At 44.9% G+C, this 21,839-nt stretch overlaps 1 protein-coding gene across 3 annotated transcripts in view; it reads left to right on the top strand.

Moving 5' to 3' along the window:
• Window positions 1-872: 872 nt before the first annotated feature.
• The window catches only part of tor4aa (torsin family 4, member Aa), a 50,713-nt gene continuing 29,746 nt past the window's right edge, over window positions 873-21,839 (top strand). The window contains exon 1 of one of the 3 annotated variants that reach the window (XM_048613711.1): window positions 873-985. The gene's annotated coding sequence lies outside the window, so the exon portion shown is untranslated. The other 2 variants (XM_020523532.2, XM_048613712.1) reach the window with 2 other exon arrangements.

Raw genomic sequence — 21,839 nt, 5'->3', positions numbered from 1 at the left:
CTTGCTCCCCTACTCACGTTCTTAAAAACAGCAGCCAATCAGCAACATAATAAGTATTTGGATCACGTTTATTAGAGATAAGAGAGCTGGTCTGTTCTCCATCCACCATGTTTCAGGTCATGAGAGGGCAGGCAGGGTCAGAGCTCCTCTTAAAGATGGGACCTCTGACAGTGCAGCACGCCCTAGAGATGGGGCATGAATTTCTGAGAACAGGCCAGGGAGGGTCAGGAATCTCTAGAGAGCAGGATTCGTATTAGGATTAGTATTCCTGAAGCCATGGTGACAGAATTGTTAAAAAAACACTCTGTTGTTGTCTTCCATTGTCCCGGTGTTTGGAATCTGATGATCTGAACCTTGTGGACCTTTCTCCCAGTGTCGGCATTGTCAGTCAAGCCTGGGAATGGTTAGAGAGAAGCAGAAACTAAACTGGTAGGTCAGAGAGCAAGGCTTTTAGAAACACTGATTAAAACATTGATGTTTTATCTGAAGGCGAGCTGTCATTGTGTGGTTACTTTGCTGAGGCCGTTTGGATGATTAATTTACCGAAGCTTAGTTTTGCACACCAGGGGTTGATCTCACAGAGCCACCCGGCACCAGCACAGGAGGAGGCCATTCAGCCTTAGCTCCTGCTCCTCCCCCAGGTCCCTGCAAAACCTCTATGCTTATTTCCCTTTTGCTTTTTTTTGTGCAGTCTGTGCTGCAGGGACATCTGTAACCTGGAGGTTCTCGGTGTGACAGGGAAGAAATCTGGCCCCTTGTTCCTCATTCTCCGAGTTGTCTGTGAGTCAGAACTTCCTGAGTTATTGCTGTTCAGCTGCAGTTTGGGCTCGGCGTGGAACTGAGCTGTTGTGTTTCAGGTCTGGGATTCCTGGCACAATATATAACAACAGTCACAACAGAAAATAGCCATGATGTGTCTGCTGTTTTGTGAAAGCTTGCTATGTGCAAGTTTCCTGTGGTAGAACGATGTCTGCACTTGGAAAAGGTACCTCACTGTTAGTTGTAAAGCGAATGTGCCATGTCTTGTTAGCATTGCTGCGAGAAATTTCAGCCTATTTCAGAAGGAACAGCAGGTGGACTGAGAGCAGAGAGAGATGCACTTACCAGAACTGGAATGTGTTAAAGTGACACTGTGGGAGTTTGAGCAGTTTTGCAAAAACAAAACATATTAAAGCTGCAGAATCTCAGGCAGCCCAGGACCCATCAAAGGCAGGCAAACAAAAGGATAATATATAATTGGCAATGTTCTCATTGGGAGAAACTGTGTACATATGAGCTGCTAAAGGCAGGATTATTTCAGTGTGTGTTGGTAGAGTGAGAGCATGCCTGGACTGGTTTGCTACATTCTGCAATCAGTGTTAACTGTAGCTTCAGGAAAGAGGAGGCTCTCTGTGTGTTGTGGCTCTGAGTGAGCTTCTGATAGCTGTAGTGCGTTTGTACTGTCTACTGGAGCAGCTGTAACACACATCTGCACGGACTCTCCCCTCCCTCTGTCCTATTGGAAGGGAAAAGTAAGTGCCTCTGGGGAAAGATTCAAACTGAGGACCCTGAGTGCACAGTCCAGGCTGGTGCACTGTCAAGTGGCTCATTCACTGGTATCCAGCTCACTGTCTGCATGAGGCACGAGGGGGTTAAATGGGATTCCAGTCTGCAAACATGCAAATTGTTGATTACTATTAGCACAAAAAATGGCAATCCTGTCAGGGATTAATACTGAGCAGGAGTTAGCAATGAAAGCAAATGCTGAGGAGGTAGTGAACTGTCAGTAATTCATACTGAGGAGGAGTTTAACATTAAGCAACTGTTACTAAGGAGGTATTGTGCTCTTGTCAAATAATTAATAATCAGTAATTTAATCTCCACTGCTATCAGGCCTCTGAATGGACCTCTCAAATTTCAAATCTAATGTTGATCTTGTGTTTTGTGCACTTTCTCTGCAGCTGTAATATTATAATCCTTTTTCTGTTCTAATACCCTAATGCATTCTGTATGGTATGATCTGCCTGTGCTGCGCTTAAAACAAAACTTTTCACTGTACCTAGGTACACGTGACAATAATAAATCAAATCAAATCAAATAATACTGAGGACGTAGTGTACTCCCTTCAGTAAATTAATAGCGAGGGAGGATTTTATACCTGTCAGTGGTTAGTAATGATTGGAGAATGTTTAATCCCATTAGCAATTAATACTTAGCTGTTAGTACTAAGGAGTCACATTTCCCTGTTGGCTCTAGGCTCACTGACTTACACTGGCTCCCAGTTCAACACTCTGCTTCAATGGAATTTAGAAGGATGTGAGATGATTTCATTGAGACATACTGGATTCTTAAGGGGCTTGATGCTGAGAGGATGTTTCCCCTCATGAGAGAGTGTAGGAGCAGAGGCCATAGTATCAGAATAAAGGGGAGATATTTTTCACCAAGCTGTCCAGAGACGTTATCCAGAACAGTTGGGACTTGAACCTGGATCTTCTGAAATATTTCGATGTATGTTGAAGTCTCCTGGATTCTGGAACGTGTTCAGCACCAGAGAGGATGATAATAATGCTGCTCTTTGCAAGAACAATTCCGTTAGTCCCACTCTCCTGCCCTTTTCTTTCAGAGCAACATTCCTTTTCTCTTCATGTAGCTGTCCAAATTTGGAAACTGTGCTTTATGCTGTCTCAGCACTGAGCTGCACATTTCCACATTGCAACCACTCACCACATCTACAAAAAGTATGCCACTCCTCTTATTTACATTCACTTTTAAAAATTTTTATTCCTTCCTTGTGCTGCCTTTGTGTCTTTTGCTGGTCATGTTCACTCACAACAGGCATTGCTGCTTCACTTCATGTTCGTCAGAGAATGTGACTATGTGGCTTTCTCTCCTGTTGTCCAAATCTTTACTCGATACAAAGCCTGCAGGACACCACATCAGCATTGTCCTGACTCTCATTCGCAATTTCTAAAACTGGTGAATGACTGTCCTTTCCTCCTTTGAGCTTCAACTTTAGTTAAGTGATGAACAACTTTATCAAACACCTTGACAGCCTATCACAAAAATACACAGCTGCAATCTCCTATAAACTATTTTTGTCACCTCTTTAACAAACTCACCACAGTCTATCAGCCATGAGCCACCCTATACAAATTCACACTTACACTCTGAAGAGCAGAATACTTTGCCGGTGTTCAGTCACTGTCATCGCACTAACTGGTTTATAATTCCTTGGTTTTACTTCCTTGCAATTCTTAAAAAGCAGAAGATTGATCACAATTTTCCAACCTAAACGAACAACATCGAAGAAATTTTGGGAAATGACATTTGGGAGGTGTCTTCAATGTGTTCACCTTCTTTCTGAGAAACCATTAGATCTTGGAAATTTCTCTCATTGGTACCTTTATTTTCTTCATTGTGTTTGTTATTTTGCTTGTGTTAATTTTGGCGAGTCACTCTTTTGGGTTTGATTTATTATTATCACATGTACCTAGGTACAGTGAAAAGTTTAGTTTGCTTGCAGTACAGGCAGATCATACCATACAAAGTGCATTAGGGGAATAGAATAGAGTGAGGAATACAATGTTACAGCTGCAGAGAAGGTGCACAAACAGCAAGATCAACATTAAATTTGAAATTTGAGAGGTCCATTCAGAAGTCTAATAACAGTGGGGAAGAAGCTGTTCTTGAACCTGTTGGTTCATGTGTTTAAACGTTTGTATCTTCTGCCCAACAGAAGCGATTGTAAGAGATTATAACTCACTCAGAGGTAGTAAGAACTGCCGATGCTGGAGTCAGAGATAACACAGTGCGGAGCTGAAGGAAGACAGCAGGCCAGGCAGCATCAGAGGAGCAAGAAAGTTGACCTTTTGGGTCAGGACCCTTCTTCAGAAAGGATCCCAACCCGAAACGTCAACTTTCCTGCTCTTCTGATGCTGCCTGGCCTGCTGTGTTCCTCCAGCTCCACACTGTGTTATCTCTGAAAGAGATTATAACCGGGGTGGGAGGGGTCTTTGATGATACTGGCTGCCTTCCCAAGGCAGTGAGAAGTATGGATGGAGTCCATGGATGGAAGGTTGGTTTGCGAGATGGACTGGGCTGTGTTCACAACGCTCTAGTTTCTTACGGTCCTGGGCAGAGCAGTTGCCGCAGCACACTGTGATGCATCGAGATAGGATGCTTTCCACAGCGCATCTGTAAAAGTTGGTAAGCGTCTTTACAGACAAGACAAATTTCCTTAGCCTACCAGGGAAGTAGAGGTGTTGTTGTGCTTTCTTGGCCGTTACATCAATGTGGTTGGACCAGGAGAGATTGTTGGTGATCATCACACCCGGGAATTTGACAGTCTCAGCTTAGGTTTCCCTGTGTTTTCCAGCATGTTGATCTCTTCCTTGTCTGTAACCACAAACACAAAATTGCTCCTTAACATCTCTGTTATCACTGTGATCAGTTTGCAGGAAAATTGCTCCTGACCACCCTTTTCAATGCACAGAACAGCAATTTTGTTTGTGTTGGTTTTGGTATCCTTTGGATGTTTATTTTCCAAAACTAGAGGGCATAGGTTTAAAGTGAAAGCGGAAAGATTTAAAAAGGACCTAAGGGGTAACTTTTTCATGCAGAGGGTGGTGCGTGTATGGAATGAGGTGCCAGAGGAAGTGGTGGTAAAATTACAACATTTAAAAGGCATCTGGATGGGTACATGAATACTAAAGGTTTAGTGGGATATGGGCCAAATGCTGACAAATGGGACTAGGTCAGATTGGAATGTCTGGGGTACTGTGACCATTTCTGATATCCCTGTCATAGGAAGGATATTATTAACCTGGAGAGATTTACCAGGATGTTACAAAAACAAAAGTTGCTGGAAAAGGTCAGCAGGTCTGGGAGCATCTGTGAAGGAAAAAATCAGAGTTAATGTTTCGGGTCCGGTGACCGTCCCTCAGATCTGTTGTTTTACGAGCTCGGCCAAGCGGAGGAGGGTGGTGGTGGGTGGGGATGGTTCAGGTCTTTGCTCCAGGAAGAAGCAGAGTGTCCTAAGACCCTCCTGGTGGGGAATGGAAGTGTAAAGGGATTGCACATCCATGGTAAAGAGGAGGCAGCTGGATCCTGCAAACTGGAAATTTTGAAACTGGCTTAAGGCGTCAGAGGAATCATGGATGTATATGGGCAGGGATTGGACTGGGGTCGGGGGGGAGAAGACTGAGTCAAGGTAGGAAGAGATGAGTTCTGTGGGGCACGAGCAGGCTGAAACAATGGGTCTGCCCGGACTGTCCTGTTTGTGGATTTTTGGCAGGAGGTAGAAACGAGCTGTGCAAGGCTGGGGGCTATCAGCTTGGAAGCAGAGGTGGGGAGATCACCGGATGAAATGAGATCCATAACCATAGGGGATACAATGGTCTGATGTGTCACAGTGGGGTCATGGTCCAGGGGATGGTAGAAGGAGGTATCTGAGAGTTGGCACTGAGCCTCTGCCAGGCTACAACACCACCACCCTTATCGGCAGGCTTAATGACAAAGTCAGGGTTGGATCTGAGTGCATGGAGTGCAGTCAGTTCGGAGGGAGATAGGTTGGATTTGGTGAGAGGGGGCAGAGAAATTGAGGTGACTAATACCACGACGACAGTTCTCAATGAAAAGATTGAGTGCAGGTAAAAGGCCGGAGGGAGGGGTCCAGGTAGAGGGAGTGTGTTGGAGTTGGGTGAAAGGGTCTGTGGGATGGGGAGAGGACTCTTATCCAAAGAAATGAGCACAGAGGTGAAGACTGTGGAAGAGTTCGGCATCATGTCATGCCCGAAATTCGTTAAGGTGGGGACACAGAGGGACAAAGCTGGGGTCTTTGCTGTGTACGAAGCGTTCAGCATCGGAAAGCAGAAGGTTAGGAGGGATGGTGAATACCTGACAGGAGATGGGATTGGGAAAGGGGATGGAGTCAGAGGGAAGTGGAGGAGAGGAAGTTTCCAGAGGGCCATGGGTATCTCTGAGATGTTGCATCTTGTGGGCCTTGATGCCTGAAAGGAAAAGAAAAAGTTTCTTGATAGCACGACAAATGAACCGGAGGATGAAGTGGAATTGTGGAGTGGTGCAGCCCTGAGCCAGTGTGTTGCGAGGCTGTTGGAGAGAAAGGCCGAGAGTGCGCATGTGGCGCCACATGGCACTGAGTGTGAATCTCGGGATACAGCGAGAGCAGCTGTCTGTGGAACATTGAACATCACGGAGATATCTGTGATCCTGGGAGGATTCAAAGCACAAGGGATGAAAATTCAGTTGGAATCCACGTGGGATGAGTCTGAGCCGGAGGCAGTCACTGAGGAATGTAATATGTCTGTGGAAACTACTTTTAGCAAATACCTGGTCAAACACCAGGAGTGACAGTGAAATTAATGTTGGTGGGCAAGAAGAAAGATGAGAACGGAAATCCCGTCGGAGAGAGGAGCAGAACGTCTTCAAGGTGGGCATGCCTGGAAGAGATTTGGCAGTGAGTTAAATACTAAGTGAAAACTGAAAGAACTGCAGATGCTGTAAATCAGGGACAAAAACAAAGTTGCTGGAAAAGCTCAGCAGGTCTGGCAGCATCTGTGAAGAAACCGGAGTTAATGTTTCAGGTCCGGTGACCCTTCCTCAGAACTGAGATGTTGCCGGGAATGGAGGGTTTGAGTTTTAAGGAGAAGTTTGATATGCTGGGACCTTTTTCATTGGAGTGTAGGAGGTTGAGAGGTGACCTTATAGAGTTTTATAAAATGAGGGGCATAGATAAGGAGGAATGGCAGGTGTCTTTTTCCTAGGGTGGGGGATTTCAAAACTGGGGCACATTTTTAAGACATGAGGGCCAATTGCCTTACACAGAGAGTGAGGAAGTGGATGTAGGTACGATACAACATTTAAAAGACATTTGGAAAGGTACATTAATAAGAAATGTTGGGAGGGATATGGGACAAGCACAGCACAGGTTTGGAGTATTGGGGTTACAGTCAGCATGGACTGGTTAGACTGAAGGGTCTCTATTCATGCTGTATGACTTCCTGACTCATTGCTGCAGGCTCCTGCTGTCTGTTTTGTCACGTCTTTGCGTCTCCCCCAATTCATAGAATCCCTACAGTGTGGAAATAGGCCCTTCGGCCCGACAAGTCCACACCAACCCTCAGAACATCCCACCCAAACCCATCCCCTTAATCTACACATCCCTGGACACTATGGGGGCAATTTAGTGTGGCCAATCCACCTAGCCTGTACATCTTTGGCTTGTGGGGGGAAACCGGAGCACCCAGAGGAAACCCACACAGACACAGGGAGAATGTACAAACTCCACACAGACAGTTGTCCGAGGGTGGGATCGAACCCAGGTCCTTGGCACTATGAGGCAGCAGTGCTAACCACTGAGCCACTGAGCCACCCTTTTCTCTGGAATTGGAATATATTTTACATTCTGACATGCTTTTCCTTTTTAATTTTATTTCATGCCATGTCCCTTGAGTCACTCAACTTTTGTTTGGTCCATCAGGCCTCCAGGCTACAAACTAACTCTGTATCATATCAAATTCTCTTGTGAATACCTCCGCTAATGTTATGTCTTTTTCTGACACAGAGATAGGCATCAAAGGGATCATAGTTGTCTGTACAAGCCTAAAATACAAAGGAAATAAATTAAGTGACAGGAAAAGGTGTTAAATCATTTCTAGACAGAAAATAAACAAAGGATCTGATCAAATTTCAACCAGGTTTTTAAATAGACCAGTCCCATACTCTTTCCCACCCATTCTAAAGTGTCCTTTAACCTTTAACCTGAACTAGATAAACAGCACAGCATTCAGGGCTGTAAAGAATACATATTTAATAATCGACCTGTTAACATCAAAAATAGCTGCAGGAGTGGGCCACTCGGCCCTTCGAGCCTGTACCACCATTCAATGTGATCATGGCCGATCATGTAATTTCCATATCCCACTCCTGCCTTCTCTCCCTACCCCTTGATCCCTTAAACCGCAAAGGCTTTGTCCAGCTCCCTATTGAATATGAACTGACCCCAACAGCTTCCTGTGGGAGGAATTCCACAGGTTCACAGATGTTACAATACACCACAGCAGGTAGGACTTGAACCCAGGCCTCCTGTCTCAGCAGTAGGGACACTACCACTGTGCCACAAAAGCATTACTTGGCATAGCATCCTATCACCCAATGACAGAAACAAGGGTCAAGGCTGGGTTGTTAACTATTTTTGCTGCTGAGATAGAAAGATTTTTAATCAGCGAGGGAATCAGAAGGGAAAAGGCAGGAGAGTGGAGTTGAGAATGATCTGGTCAGCCATGATCTCATTGAAAGGCGGAGCAGACTTGATGGGCTGAATGGCCTATTTCTGCTCCTTATAGTCTAAACCTCAGTGATTATAGCTCTTTTTATTCCATATTCCCACCCCTTGTAGACCCGCCTGCTCCATGGTGCCTATATTGATATTCTGACAGTCCCAGCTTACACACACACACACTTTTGTTGATCGAGAGCAATTTTTCCCAAGTGCATCCTCATTCACTGCCCCGTCCTGTTTACTTCTTACCTCTCCTTCCTACACGACTGCTTCCTGTAAAGCCAATTACCCCCGCCCCCACCCCCAATATTCCAGCTCCTCCCTTCATCGCTCGATTTTAGATCCCAGCTGAGTTTGGTGAGACTTCAGGCAAAGATGTTTCTTGCAGAGGTTTGCAGACCAGGACAGACCTATCCGTAAATACACCTACGCCCTTCACAACGGTAATTAATTCATCTGCTAATTATCTGTTATTTCATTTCCAAATAATAGATGATTTAAGATGGAGATTCATTAAATGGGCTGTTCGAGCTTAATGATAAATAAATTCTAGGATTAATTACTGAGCTATCAATCAACAATTTGTAATAGCTGTTAGTCTGCAAGTGATAAGAAAGGCAAGCTGTTGTTTATTGCGAGGAAATTCCTAGAATCGCTATAATGTGGAAATAGGCCACTTGACCCAGCAAGTCTCACCGTCCCTCTGAAGAACATCCCACCCAGACTATCACTCTGTTACCCTGCATACCTAACCCACACATCCCTGCACACTATGGGTAATTGAGCATTGACAATCCATCCTAACCTGCACATCTTTGGACTGTGGGAGGAAACCAGAGAAAACCCACACAGACACAGAGAGAATGTGCAAACTCCACACAGACAGTCACCCCAGGGTGGAATCAAACCCAGGTCCCTGGGGCTATGAGGCAGCAGTGCTAACCACTAAGCCACTGTACCACTCCTTCTGCTCCAAATTTCATTTTAAGAAATTGGGGTATAAAAGTGCAGAAGTTTCACTGTAGTTGTACAGGACATGGGATTGATCACATACAAAATGCTGTCTAGTTTTGGTCTCTTTATTTAAAGAAGGAGCTTAAAGCAGTTCAGAGAAGGCTCAGTCGACTAATGGCCTGAATGAGAGCGAGGCATTACTTTATGAAGGAGGGTTGGTTAGGCTGGCCACATACCATTAGTGTCTAAAAGACCAAGAAGGGATTTTCTTCAGACATATATGATCATGCGGGGAGGTGGGTGTTAAAAAGATATTTCCACTTTTGGAAGATTAGAAATAGTTTAAAAATAGGGGAAAGGAGGAGAATTTGTAATTCACCAGCCCAGGCAACACCCTGGTAAATCTCCCTCTTCACCCTCCCCAGTGCTGTCACATTCCTTCTCTAATGTGGATTCCAGAGCTGCACACAATACTCTAGCTGTGACCTAACCAATGTTTTATACAATTCCAGGAAAACCTCCCTGCTCTTAAACACTGTCTCAACTAATAAAGGCAAGTATCCCTTATGCCTTCTTAACCACTTTATCCTCCTGTCCCACTACCTCCAGGGACCAGTGTACATGCACTCCAAGTCTCCTCAAATCCTTAGTGCTTCCTGGAGTCCCTCTGTTGATCCAGATTGAATTCCAATAGTCACTGATCAGCCAACCTGTCTACATCCTCCTGAAGTCTAAGCCTATCCTCCTTATTTATCACCCCATCAATTTTAGCATCACCTTCAAACTTAATGATTAACCCTCCTATACTCAAGTCTAAATAACTTACATAAACCACAAACAGCAAGGGTCCTAACACTAACCCCTATGGAACCCCACTAGCTTCTCATTGGAAAAACAGCCCTTAAACTTCACCCTCTGTTTCCTGAAGCTCAGCCAATTGTGGATCCAATTTACCAATTTCCTTGTATCCAATGGGCTCTTACCTGTGCTATCAATCTCCCTTGTGGGACCCTATCAAAAGCCTTACTGAAGTCCAAGTAAACTACATCAAAAGCACTCTCCTCATCTACACACCTGGTCACCTCTTCAGAAAATTCAATCAAGTTGGTCAGATATGACCTCCCCATAGCAAAACCATGTTCACTGTTCTTGATTCATCCCTACTTCTTGAAATCCAGATCAATTCTGTCATTCAGAATTGCTTTCCCCTCCACTAGTTTTCCCCTCCACTAAGATTGATCTGACCAGCCTGGTTTATCCCTTGCTCCAGCTTCCTCTTAATCCATTGTTCCCTTGCCGTTGCCACCCTACCTATCTGATTCACCCAGTTCTGTGCAGGTAGGTACTGGGAGAATGCTACAGGTTGGAAGGTAGTCAACTCCACATGTCAAACACTAGGTAACAGTGGGTGACATACAGGTCAAAATCTAATTGAGAGGGATGTGGGTGTCACTGGCTGGGCCCAGCATTTATTTCCCGGCCCTAGTTGCCCCCCTTGAGAAGATGGGGGTGATGCTGCAGTCCATGTGCTGCAAATTGACCCACAATTCCCTTAGGGAGGGAGTTCTAGGATTTTGCTCCAGCGACAGTGAAGGAATGGCGATATATTTCCAAGTCAGGATGGTGAGTGACTTGGAGGGGAACTTGGAGGTTGTGGTGTTCTCATGTATCTGCTGCCCCTGTCCTTCTAGATGGAAGTGGACGTGGGTTTGGAAGGTGCTGTCTAAGGATCTTTGGTGAATTTCTGCAGTGCATCTTGTAGATTGTACAGACTGCTGCTACTGAGCATCAGTGATGGATGGAGTAGATGCTTGTGGATGTGGTGCCAATCAAGCGGGCTGCTTTGTCCTGGATGGTGTCAAGGTTCTTGAGTGTTATTGGAGCTGCACCCATCCAGGCAAGTGGGGAGTATTCCATCACACTCCTGACTTGTGCCTTGTAGATGGTGGACAGGCACTCTCAGGAAAAAGCATAGATACTGGAAGGAACAAGTGTGACAATCAGTTGTCAGGCTTTGGCAATTGTGGGAGCCTGAGGGAGGTAAAGTAAGGAGTCTTATACAGATACAAATCAGTTTGGATAAGTTATCACAAGGTAGATACACAAGAATGGGGGACATGGGGCAGAATAGAGAGCAAACTGTCTGCAAAACAGAAAACAGAGAATAACAGTTAACAGATGGAATGTGGGAGTGGGTGTCCCAAAGGAAACAGTGCTGGGATCACAGATCTTCACCATTTACATCACATGCTTCAAATCCAATTTCACAATTTGCAGGTAACAGGTGTCACACCAGGGGCTGGAGACAGCACGAGAAGGAGTGCACCACATATGGGAGGACAGTACTACACTCACAGCATGGGATGTCATTGGGAAATAGACATCCAGCTGGGTGAGTGTGATGGAGAAAATGTAGGCCATAGTCTTCCTAGATATCAGTATGTAAATGGGACCAAGAAGTGAATGGGTCAGGTACTACAGATTCACACATTACTAATTGAGATTATTAATGGAGTACTGATACACCGATAACTAAAGGAGTACCGATACGCAAATTACTAATGGAGTACTGACACACAGATTACTAATGGAGCATCAATACACAGATTAGTAATGGAGTACTAACACACAGATTACTAAAGGTGTGCTGATACACAGATTACTAAAGGAGTACCAATACACCAATTACTAATGGAGCACTGATACACCAATTACTGATGGACTTCCAAAACACTGATTACTAAAGGCATACAGATACATAGATTACTAATGGAGTACTGATACAGAGATTACTAATAGAATACCAATACACAGATTAATAATGAAGTACCAATACACCAATTACTAATGGAATACCAGTATACAGATTACTAATAGAGAACCGATACTCAGATTACTAACGGAGTATTAATACTCAGATTATTAACGGAGTATCAATACTCAGATTACTAATGGAGTATCAATGCACAGATTACTAATGGATTACCAAAACACTGATTAGCAAAGGTGTACCAATACACCAATTACTAATTGAGCGCCGATACAGAGATTACTAATGGAGTACTGATAAACAAATTAATAATGAAGTACTGATACACAGATTATTGAAGGAGAAATGTGGTGGTGGGGGACTCCATTGGAGGTTTCAAAAGAAACCTTGAAATATATTTGGAAGTAATGAAGTTTGAGGGCTACAGAAATAGGGCTGGAGAATAGGACTAGTTGGGTAGCTGTTTCAGGAGCCAGTATGGACACGATCGGTCGAGTGGCCTCCTTCTGTAGTGTAAAATTCTATGATACCATGATTCCACACAAAGATTGCTAAAGGAATATTGATACTTAGATGCCTGAAGAAGGCTTGATACATGGAGGATTACATAGGGGCTCAGTTTAACAAGACTATAGGACACCAACAAACTGCTGGTATCCATTTCTTGAGTGATAGAACAGAAACACTGGAACATCATGTTAGGCCTGTTACAGAACCTGAATTAGACCATACGTAGAGGACTGAGAACAGAATTGGGAGATACTGGAGAGGCTGCAGAAATTAGCTGTGGGTGTCCCAGAACTGAGAGATTGTTGCTGTTGGGGTAAATTGAACACTTTGGGGTTTTTCTCTACAAAACAATCCCAAATAACTACAAAGCAAAACATCAAGGGATTGTGTCTTTGTCAGTTAAGAATGTGGTAAGAACGAGAAGTTATTGCTAGGTGTTACGGAAATAACGGGTTTTCTCTTCAATATTTAGTGAAAAAACCTAAGCTTGTTAACTTCTCTTTCCCCCTCATGGGTTTCCTTTTTACCCTGTGGTAAAACTATCTTTATTATCTTCACTGAGATCTCCTTTTCCCTTAGCACCTGAGGATTTCTCTTTTCCCCAATTTCTATCCCTCACAGATTGAAATTGATGTCAGAAGCCAAACTTTGATTTATGAACCAACTCATAACCATCTGACATTTCAGCTGCTAACCTTGTCGTTTTAACCCTCTGCTCCTCCATGTGAGTTCTCACGACTTCAGGGGGTGAATTTTTGAACTCCTCCAAAATAATCGTCTCTCTAAGAGCGCCATATGTTTGATCTATTTTCAATGCCCTTTTAAGTCGATTTTCCCCTCTAATTGCCAACTTCCAGAGTTCAAATTCTCTCTTTCTCTCTTTCTTCTCTCGCTTTCTCTTTTCCCTCTGCTTTTAATCATAATTCAAACCCTTTCATTTCCTTTTCATGTTCAAGCTGCTTCATTTGCAATTGAAGTTTAGCCACTTCCAAAGATTCCAATGGCATTTCCGGCAAATTTAAATGTCAAGCTATTGCTGCAAGTATCTCCCATTTTCACACATGGACAAAGGCAACCCCAGAACCAGCTGCTCGGCCTGTTCCGAAAGCTTTGCCTTGCTCACATGTTGTAAAACTCCCAAACTCACTTCTTCCACCCCCAGAAAAGTCTTAGTGACCGAAAGATCCATAGATGCAAGATGGTGCTGACACCGAATGACTCCTTGTGAGCTCCTACAACAGATCTAACTCTTACATATCTTTTAATCGTTCTACGCTTTTAAACTTAAATTCTAAATCTGTAAAAATTACTACCTGCAATGTAACCTGTATGCCTCTAAGTCTTTTTGATCTACACATCCTTTGCTTGTTGTGATCGGCCTGTACTGCTTGTTAACGAAGCTTTTCACTATATTTCGGTACACATGACAATAAAAATAAATCTATTACAGAAGGCACACCCAGTTTAAACCAACCAAATTCAACACCTGAAACAAAAGACATTAACACCTACAACTCAGAGATAGTAGGAACTGCCGATACTGAAGTCTGAGATAACAAGGTGTAGAGCTGGATGAACACAGCAGGCCAGGCAGCATCAGAGGAGCAGGAAAGCTGATGTTTCGGGTCTGGACCTTTCTTCTCACTGCCTCTGAGTCCAACAATCCTAAACCCAATTTTGAATTATAGATTTCGATCTTGACAAGAGCCCCCAGTCTGTTATGGATCAGACCGGACCCCCTCAAAATATTTGAAGAAGGCAACCTAGACCCTAACTTCTTCTGATTTTAAAGGTAGATGTGAAGTGCTGTTTTTCAGATGCGATGTGACTGGTCAAACTACTCAATGTTAAGCAAAAGCATGGTTTATTTAAATACAATAGTTAAAATAGAAACAAAAGAAAGAGAAATTTCTCTTTCTTTCTCAGGGGTAATGGAGGGGAAGGGTTATGGACAATATTGAGTGTTTATCATGTCAGTAGAAGACAATTGGACCAGAAATTGAGAAGAAGAAGGACCATGATTAGCCCAAGGTCTTCTGGGTAAAAGGACTCAAACCACCCCCCGCTTGCACCCCTGTCTGGATCGTTATGTTAAAACACTGTGTCAGGACCCTCACAGCCTACACCCCCAACCCCTCCCCACCATGTTCCGATGCTCGGTCCAAATTGCTCCAAGTTACCTTGTTGGCTGACCTGCTTTTTGGGACAGAGCGCCGACCCAATCCCCAATCTTTGCCCTTTGGGAAAGAGGAAAGATCTGGGAATGCTCTGAGACACTGCCTCTTGTGGCATATCCAGCAGAATCATCCGCACACTCCCACCCAATCCACACAGGGCCTGAGCAATCCAATCTTCAGGCTCTAGTGGGAATGAGGAATTTGAACTAATTCACACGAGTGTGGAGAAATGAATGCTCTGAAAGTTGGCCAATCCCTGATGTCCACATCCGAGAAAAGGTGGCGGCAGGGATAGTGGGCGCTACTCCCAGAATTCCCTTGATTCCAGCGTGGTCATGAAAGTAACAAATATGATCCCTGCTGTTAAAGAAGGTGGGAGGGAGATAACAAGCTCATAGCCTGGGGAACAAGGGCCCAATGTTACCAGGGCACTGATGGAGTTAGTTTCCATGGATACAGAATTGGCTCAAAAATAGGAGCCAGAGGGTGGTGGAGGGGGGTTGCTTTCCAGACTGGAGGCCTGTAACCAGCGGTGTGCCACAAGGAGCAGTGCTGGATCCACTGTTTTTCATTATTTATATAAATGATTTGAATGTGAACATAGGAGGTTTAGTTTGTAAGTTTGCAGATAACACCAAAATTGGTGTAATAGACAATGAAGAAGATTACCTCAGAGTACAACAGGACCTTGATCAGATGGGCCAATGGGCTGAGGAGTGGCAGATGGAGTTTAATTTAGATAAATGTGAGGTGCTGCATTTTGGAAAGGCAAATCAGGGCAGGACTTACACGCTTAATGGTAAGGTCCTGGGGAGTGTTGCTGAACAAAGAGACCTTGGAGTGCAGGTTCATAGTTCCTTGAAAGTGGAGTCCCAGGTAGATAGGATAGTGAGGCAGTGTTTGGTACGCTTGCCTTGGTCAGTGCATTGAGTATGAGAGTTGAGAGGTCAAGTTGCAGCTGTACAGGGCATTGGTTTGGCCATTTTTGGAATACCACATGCAATTCTGGTCTCCCTGCTATAGGAAGGATGTTGTGAAACTTGAAAGGGTGCAGAAAAGATTTACAAGGCTTGGAGGGTTTGAGCTATAGGGAGAGGCTGATTAGGCTGGGGCTATTTTCCCTGGAACGTCGGAGGCTGAGGGGTGACATTTATAGAGGTTTATAAAATCATGAGGGGCATGGATAGGGTGAATAGCCACGGTCTTTTCCCCAGGGTAGGGGAGTCCAAAACAAGAGGGCATAGGTTTTAGGTGAGAGAGAAAAGATTGAAAAGGGACCTAAGGGGTAACTTTTTCACACAGAGGGTGATGCATGTATGGAATGAGCTGCCAGAGGAAGTGGTGGAAGCTGGTACAATTACAACATTTAAAAGGCATTTGGATGGGTTATAATATGGGTTATAAGATGGGTTATGAATAGGAAGGGTTTAGAGGGATATGGGCCAAATGCTGGCAAATGGGGCCAGATTAATTAGGAAATCTGGTCGGCATGGATGAGTTGGAGCGAAGGGTCTGTTTGCGTACTGCACAGCCCCATGACTATGACTCTATGTAGTTGGTTCAGGTCTCTGTAAAGCTGGTCTCCACAACAGTGACAACTAAACCATATTGGATTGCCCACAGAAACCCACATGCCATCCTTACCTGGTCACGGCCATGTAACTCCAGACCCACAGCTGCATTCCTGAGTCTTAAATGCCTTCTGTTCAAGGGATGGACAACTGATGCTGGCCTTGGCCATGACAGGCTTTTAACATATGGATTGACATGAATAGTGGGCTGTTCCAAGCAGCCACTGAATGGGCTGAATGGCCTCCTTCTGTACAGTCAGGCTGCATGATTCTACAATCGTTTATATTGTGTGGAGACACTGGCACAGTGAGAATCCAGGAGACCAGGTTCAGGTTTCTGGAGACAGGGATAGAATCCTACTATGGCAGGTGGTGAGGTTTGCAATGGCATAAAACCTGGAATGGGAAGCTGGAGTAATGGTCACCATGCGATCACTGTCAATTGTTGTAAACATCCCTCCATCCATCTGGGAAGGGAATCTGCTGTCCTTACCCACTCTGGCTGACATCTGACCCCTGAGCCACAACAGTAGGACTGACCTCTGATATTGCCAAGGGAGCCACTCAGGTCAAAGGTCAGTTAGAGATGGGTACCAGCTCCAGGGACTTTACAATCACATGTGAATAGACTTGCCAAGCTCAATATGTTGGCACCACCTATTAATGTGCTGGTTGGGCTTGGAGTATTCATGTTATAATGGGAGTGATCCTCTTACAGTGTTACAGAGAGAGCAATCTTCTTACAATGTTACAGTATGAGCAATCTTGTTACGGTGTTACACTGAGAGTGGTCTTATGACAGTGTTACAGCGGAAGTGTTCCTATTACAGTGTTACAGTAAGAGCGATCCTGTTACAGTGAGACTGATCATTTTAGTGTTACAGCAGGGGATCTTGTTACAGTGTTACAGTGGGAGCAATCTTGTACAGTGTTAAAATGGGAGCAATTCTGTTACAGTATTACACTGCAAGTGATCTTTGTACAGTGTTACAGTGGGGGAATCTTGTTACAGCGGGAGCGATCCTGTTACAGTGGGAGCGATCCTGTTACTGTGTTACAGTGGTTGGGATCTTGTTGTGGTGTTAGAGTGAGAGCAAACTTGTTACAGTGTTACAGTTGTGGGATCTTGTTACAGTGTTACAATGGAAGTAACCCTGTTACAGTGTTACAGTGGTAGCAATCCTGTTACAGTGGGATCAATCCTGTGACAGTGTTAGCGATTGTGTTATAGTGTTACAGTGGGGAGATCTTGTTACAGTGTTGAAGTGGAAGCAACCCTGTTACAGTGGGAATGATCTTGTTGTCATGTTACGGTAAGAGCAATCCTGTTACAGTGTTATGGTGAGAGTGATAATGTTATAGTGTTACAGCGAGAGCAATCCCATTTCAATGTTACAGTGGGAGCAATTCTGTTACAGTGTTACAGTGGTACCATGCTTGTTAGTGTTACACTTGGAGTGATCCTGTTACAGTGTTAGCGATCTTGCTACAGTGTTATGATGGGGGGATTTTGTTACAGTGTTACAGTGGGATCAATCATGTTTTGATGTTACAGTGTTACAGCCAGAGCAATCTTGCTGCAATGTTACAGTGGGAGCAATTTTGTTACAGTGGGGGGATCTTGTTACAGTGTTACAGTGGGGTATATTGTTACAGTGGGAGGGATCTAGCGAAGGGGAAGTGGTTTTCTTGATGAAGCTATGGTTAGAGTCTGGTGACTGTGCAGTTCCCCACCCCGTCGCCTCTCTCTCTCTGTGTCCTAGCTGTTGCTGAGCGTGCAGTTGAACGTGTGTGTTGCTAGAAGCACTTTCTTTCCTGTTCGAGAAGTTTCCGTCAATGTGCGAGCCCAGGGCTGAGAACCCACCCCCTGCACCGTGAGGGCTTGTTTACCGTCTTTGGCAGGTAGGCAGATCCCCTGATGTGCGGCTCTACATGGTACCTGGGGCTATAGCTACAGGGAGAATGGTCTGTGTGTCTCTGAGCAGGTCAGTGTCGATTCCCAGCATTAATGGGGTCAGCGAGAAAACTTCCTCACTTCACTGTCTCTTTATTATGTTTAGAAATCCAAGACTCTAATTCAAGTTGAAATCGCACCTAGTTCGAGTGTGCAGCTGTGGGAGAGTACCTTCTTGTTCACATTGCACACTCAGCGTTTTCAGGCTCGGTGCAATTGCCGAATACACTCATGGCCTTCCGTTCCTCGAGTCTGTTTCCCAGCAATTACCGCAAACGACCAGGTGCTACTCCACCCTCAGGAGCACCTACTGCTTCCAAACCTGGAGCTGGGCATCCTCCAACCACCCCATGTTCACCCTGAAACACTGCTTCTGCAGTGGGACATGTACAAGATAGGGTCTGAACTGTAAATGGAGAGCAATGTGCAGTACACTGTCTGACCCTTCTCTCTCTGTCTGTCTGTATCCTGCCCTCACTGTGTCCCCTCTTACACTGACCCTCTGCTCTCTGTTACCCTCACTGTTCTTTTTATTCTCACCCTGTGTCCCTGTTATCCTCAACCTGTATCCCTATAACCCGCATCCTCTGTCCCTGTTACCCTCACCCTGTGTCCCTGTTACCCTCCCTTTGTTCCTGTTACCCTCACTTTGTCTCTATTACCCTCACCTTGTGTCTCTATTACCCTCACCCTGTGTCTCTATTACCCTCACTGTCTCTATTGCCCTCATTTTCTGTCCCTATTGCCCTCCCTGTGTCCCTGTTGCCCTTGCTGTCTTTGAGTTGAATCATAGTTTTTTTTTTGGTGAACTTTCAATCAGGTCAAGTGTTATGGAATTGCTGGGGGGGTTTCTCCCCATGGGGCCCAATGAGTTTTTTTTCTCATGTTATTGCCCCAAAGCCACCTCATTAACTCCTGCCCTGTCCCTGTTGGGTCTGTTGCTAGCCTGGGCCCCCCACTCACTGTCTCTGGGAGAACCTGCCTCTGTCTGGATGTCCCAGATTGGACCAGCCTCCCTGTCTCTGCCAATACGATTCCTGACATTTCCCCGTGACGTGGTATTTGCATTTGGTGCCTCACTTTGTGGGCAGGCTCATGGATGTCCTGGTGGATGGGGGTGGTCAGGACTGGCAGAGGAGGCCGTGACCCAGAAGATGCCAGGCATGCACTGATGCTGCTAGCTGGGATAGTATGGGAGAATACCCTGTGCTGTAGGGCAATGACAGGGCTACTGCGGTTTTTAAAAATGGCAACTGACAGGGAAGGCAAGAAGAAGGTTACTGTCCTTCTCCACTCAGCCAGTGTGAGTGCCATCACCTTCTCTCTGAAAGCACACACTCACTCTCTCTCTGCCACTCTGCCATCCCAGCATGCTGTACCACGCTCACGCCTCCCTCCCTCATTCTCGCCACCCCCTCGAACCCCCACACTGCTAACCCTCTGCGCTTCCCACTCATCACACAACTCACCACCATTGCCTGATCAGAACCAACACCGACAGCTGGCCACCCCACTCTCAAATCCTTTAAAGCATTAAAACGGCAAAGCAGAGCAGGGAGACTGTGAGCACCCAGGCAGGCAATGAATGAGTTAGTGCTCTGTTCCCACTCTCTTGGGAAAGTACTGTTAGTCAGTGTATGGTTAGGCCTAAGAGTACTTAAAGCTTCTTTAAGGTCTGATCAAAATTAAAGCAACAAGGCATGAAGCAAATTTACTCACTTAATCTACTTACATGCAAACTAATGAGTGAATCTATTAGCTTAAACTATACTATTGATTTATATATTGAACAAGTCTACAGGACATTGGTGAGGCTTCTTCTGGAGTATTGTGTCCAGTTCTGGTCACCCTGATATAGAAAGGATATTATTAAGCTGGAGAGGCTTCAGAAGAGATTTACCAGGGTGTTACCAGGTATGGAGTTATAAGGAGAAGTTGGAAAGGCTGGGACTTTTTTCCACTGGAGTTTAGGAAGTTGAGGGTGACCTTATAGAGGTTTATAAAATCATGAGGGGCATAGATAAGGTGAATGGCAGGTGTCTTTTCCCTAAGGTGGGGGATTACAAGACTCAAGGGCATGTTTTTAAGGTGAGAGGAGAAAGATTTAAAAAAGACGAGGGACAACTTTTTTACACAGTGAATGGTTCATGTGTGGAATGAACTTCCAGAGGATGTGGTGGATGCAGGTACAGTTACAACGTTTAAAAAACATTTGGGTAAGTACATGAATAGGAAATGTTTGGAGGGATAAGGGCCAGAAGCAGGCAGGTGGGACTAGTTTAGTTTGGGAACACAGTTGGCATGGACTGGTTGGACCGAAGGGTCTGTTTCCGTGCTGTATGATCCTGTAATTAAGTGAGAATCACACTGACTTGCTGAGTGTCAGTGACATTGGCAACTGTGGCATTGGGAACTCTGTCTTAGATTCTATGGCACCGACCCCATAGCCCAATGGGGAAAGGTCCATGGTCCCAGTCTCGCAATACCAGTCCGTTAGGGAAGGTCCATTGATTGGGACGGAGTACCTGATGTGAATACAGTTCTGGTTACCTGCTGTATCACCATTTTCATAGTACCTTCAGTCATTTTCCAGCCCTTAAAAAGCAGGTTGTAAACAAGCCCAGGTGGTCCTATGTAAACGGCACAAGCAGACAGTTCCCTGTCTTCCCGCTCCCTACCACCCCCACCCAACTCCTCCTCCTCCCCCCAGTTAAAACCGGTTGGTTTTGCGTCACGCCTGTTTTTCATGTACTTTTCCACCTCAGTTGCTCATTGTCCTGTCCAATCAACCTTTAACCTTTAATGGTTTAGTTTGAAGAAACCACTTTGGAGCCTAACACTACAGCCAGCTGTGCCTCAAGTTCTGGAATTCTCTCCCTAAGTCATTCTGCAAGGGAAGCCCTTTCTAGGCCTTGCAATGTACAGAATGGTCAGTCAGATCTAGGCTGATCTAAATCATAACCAAATCTGCCCAATCCTGCAGCCCCTTCACCTTCGGGCAGTCCTTTGGTCATTCTGTCAACATTTTGGTGTCAACTTCCGTTAGGTCAGACTCCCGTTAAGTGTCTTGGGGTGTTGTACTGTGTTCGAGGCGACACCTAAATACAAGTTATTGTTGTTGCAGTCCCAGTAATAACCAACTTCCACATTGCAAACATCGAGGAACTCCACTGTAGCCAATACCCCTTAGTGCAGCCTATTGGAAAGAGCAAAAACATTTTATCGTTCTGTGTTTCCTGACTGTCATATAAACTCAGTATTGATGCACACAATCTCAGAATTGTTACAGTGCTGAAAGAGCCTATTTAGCCTGCACTGACTCATTAGTCAAATTTCATCATGTAGTTTCAAACTCCAACCTTTATCCTGTAACCCTGAACACTATTCCTATCCAAACCCCCTTTTGATTGCCTCGTTTGAACTGGACACTGGCACATTTCCATGCAGTGCATTTCAGGCTAACCACTCACTGAGTGAAAAAGGTTTTCACACCACAGCCTTCCTTCTGTTGGTCAGAAATCACACGACACGGGTTTATTTGAAAACACAAGCTTTCGGAGCCTTGCTCTTTCTTCAGGTGTCAGGACTATGACCTGGTGTTGTGTGATTTCTGACCTCGTCCACC

The sequence above is a fragment of the Rhincodon typus genome, chromosome 28 (genome assembly GCF_021869965.1).
Source record: "Rhincodon typus isolate 14 chromosome 28, sRhiTyp1.1, whole genome shotgun sequence".
Taxonomy (NCBI): domain Eukaryota; kingdom Metazoa; phylum Chordata; class Chondrichthyes; order Orectolobiformes; family Rhincodontidae; genus Rhincodon; species Rhincodon typus.
The sequence above is the reverse complement of the archived record's forward strand: the minus strand, read 5'-3'. Positions and strand labels throughout refer to the sequence as shown.